The sequence below is a fragment of the Hylobates moloch genome, unplaced genomic scaffold (genome assembly GCF_009828535.3).
Source record: "Hylobates moloch isolate HMO894 unplaced genomic scaffold, HMol_V3 SCAFFOLD_8123, whole genome shotgun sequence".
In the NCBI taxonomy this organism is placed as follows: Eukaryota; Metazoa; Chordata; class Mammalia; order Primates; family Hylobatidae; genus Hylobates; species Hylobates moloch.
This window is the reverse complement of record NW_026660398.1, coordinates 161-3,135: the sequence shown is the minus strand read 5'-3', so window position 1 is coordinate 3,135 and position 2,975 is coordinate 161. Positions and strand designations below refer to the sequence as shown.

Genomic DNA, 2,975 nt, shown 5'->3' with positions numbered 1-2,975 from the left:
GAATGAGAGGTCACGCCAGCTGAGGCAGCACCGGCGGGAATCTCGGATCTGGCCGGGGAGACACGGCCCGCAAGAAGGCATGCGAAAGTGGACCCCCGTCACCCAAGCCCGGACCGCCCTGCTGGTCCGAGCCTTTGAGAAGGATCGCTTTCCTGGCATCGCCACCCGGGAAGGACTGGCCAGTGAGACGGGCCCCCTGGAGTCCAGGATTCACATCTGGTTTCAGAACCGAAGGGCCAGGCACCCGATACAGGGTGGCAGGGTGCAGGCGCACACAGGCGGCCTGTGCAACGCAGCCCCCGGCGGGTGTCACCCTGCTCCCTGGGCGGTTGCCCAGGCAGGCGGGGATTTCGCCTACTCCGCCCTGGCTCCCCTGGAAGGGGAGCTCTCCCAGCCTCAGACGCCTCGGTGGCCTCCGCACCCCCCAAGCAAATGCCAGGAGGACAGGGACACGAAGCGCGACGGCCTTCCTGGCCCTGGTGCGGTGGGACAGCCAGGCCCCGCTCAAGCTGCGCCACAGGGCCGAGGTGTGCTTGTGCCACCCACGTCCCAGGGCAGTCCGTGGTGGGGCTGGGTCCAGGGGCCCCAGGTTGACGGGGTGGTGTGGGAACCCCAAGCCAGGGAAGCTCCACCTGAGCAGCCCTCGCCCCCGGAGCGCTCCGCGCGGCCGCAGCACATGCAAGCCGTCCGGGCTCCCTCGCCACCACCCCAGGAGCCCAGGCGCTGGTCTGCACTCCCCAACGGCCTGCTGCTGAATGAGCTCCTGGCGTGCCCAGAGTTTCTGCAGCAGGCACAACCTTTCCTAGAAACCGAGGCCCCGGGGAGCTGAAGGAATTGTAAGAGCCTCCAGGCTGGTACCACCCAGCAGCGAGAAAGAATACCGGGCTCTGCTGGAGGAGATTTAGGACGCGGGTTGGGGACGGGGTCGGGGCAGGGTGGTGGCCTCTCTTTCGCGGGGAACCCCGGGCTGGGCAAGGAGGGGTGTGTCTTCCCTTCGGGCGGACCCGCCTCTGATTCCTGCCTTCTAGGTCTGGGCCCGGTGAGAGACTCCGCACAACAGAGAACTGCCATTCTTTCCCGGGCGTCCCAGGGATCCCGGAGCCAGAGCCGGCCCAGGTACCAGCAGGTGGGCCATCCACCGCGCACGCTCATCATTGCGGCCAGCCACCTGGCCTCCTCTGGGAGCAGCCCAGGCAGAGCTCTCTTGCCTTACCACCACCCCACCCCCGCGTGACCACCAGCTACCCCCCGCCCCCACCTCGGCAATATGCGTCCTCCCCCGGGCTGGGTGGGGACACCCGTCCAGCGAAACACCGGGCCCGGGCAGCGTCCAGGCCTTCTCTCCCTCCCGGGGCTCGCCCCATCTGTGCTTCCGCTCCACCGTCGCTTGCCCACCTTTGCCTCTGCAGCCTCCCAGCTGCAACCATGGAGCTCCTGGAGGCTAAACGCATACCACAGACCCCAGGCACACCGGGGATGCTGACCCTTCCAGGCCGGAGGGAAGGCCGTTACAGATGGAGATAGGAATGGGAGACCTAGAGGGACGGAAGGATGGGCGGAGGGTCGTTGGAAGGGAGGGAGGGAGGGAGGGACGGATGGAGAGAGGGAGGCAGTGGGGAACGGAGGGAATGACAACAGAGCAACCGACGGACAGAGGGAAGGCGGGAGGGTGTACGGGACAGAGGGAGGAAGGCAGAGAGAAGAAGCGGTCTCAGGCCTCCTGGAGCAAAAGTAACCCAGTGCTCCGGGAAAACGCCAGCGCCCGGCGCGGGCTGAGGTCTGGGCCCACTGTCGCCCGCCGCCGCGGCGGCCGGCAGGCGGGGCATCCGTTCGCCCAGGTTCGGTCACCCAAGGAATGGGCGGTTTCCTCAAAGAGGAAAGACAGGGGACTCACTCGGGTTGCTGTTGGGTTTTCTCTCTCGTGGTTTACAGACCACACATCCCCAGGCCAGGCCGAGCCCTGCAGTGGAGCACCAGGCCGACAGCCCCGACCACAGAGGATCCACACTCAGGAAGACTGAAGCGTGATTTCGGATTCCACGTCGCTAGGCCCATTGCAAGGGGGCCAGTCGCTCACGTCTCTCCGGCCCCCCAAAGGCTGACCATGTTGACTCTTTGCTTCCGGAGCCCTGCGGGCACCCAGACACCGCCAGGGAAGGGTCGAAGATCAGCATCCTGTCTTCGCCCTCCTTGCCAGCCTCCAAACCGGCCACACTGCAGACTCCCTACTTTGCGGGACACGGGAATCCATTGTCAGGCCACCACGGTGGGGACGTATATCGTCCCTGGGGTTTCGCTCTGGTCTTCGACCTGGAAATGAACGGGAGCCACACACCTGCGTGTGTGAGACTGTCACGGCAACGGCGACGCCCACAGGCATTGGGTGTCTTCACGGAGAGGGGGCCTGGAAAACTCAAGACTCTCCCGGAGGTTCGGTTCCACACTCCACTCCACCGTTCCCGACCGGTTTCTCCCTGGCGAAGATGCGTGGGAGCACAGGGAGCGGCTTCCAGTACCCGCAGGATTCCTGCAGAGGTCCGGAGAGCCAGCCCACGCCCGAAACCCACGCCCCTGATCCCTTCCCCCTCTCCCCCTTCCGCTTCGTCTCTCTGGCCTCCGGTCCCACCCCTCCCACCCCCCACCCCCCCATGCCCCAGGCCTCAGTGCCCTGGGGCCTCTCGGAGGGCGAGGGTGGGCTGTCCCAGGGCTCAGCGGCAGGCAAGAAGGGGTGGAGCCTGCCTGCCTGTGGGCCCTCATAAGAGCCGCTGGCTCTCTGCGCCGGCCTCCCGGCTGGACCAAAACACAGTGCGCAGGCCAGCTGTGGAGCAGGGGAGCCCTCCGGCCTCTCTCTGCCCGGGTCCGTCCGTGAAATTCCGGCCAGGGCTCCCCGCGATGGCTCTCCCGACACCTTCAGACAGCACCATCCCCGCGGAAGCCCGAGGATGAGGACCGCGCAGGAGACTCCTCTGGACCCC

The 2,975-nt window shown here is 66.6% G+C and overlaps 1 pseudogene; it reads left to right on the top strand.

The window, feature by feature from the left end:
* The first annotated feature begins 7 nt into the window (after window positions 1-7).
* On the top strand, window positions 8-905 carry LOC116465683 (double homeobox protein 4-like protein 4; annotated as a pseudogene).
* Window positions 906-2,975: the final 2,070 nt, after the last annotated feature.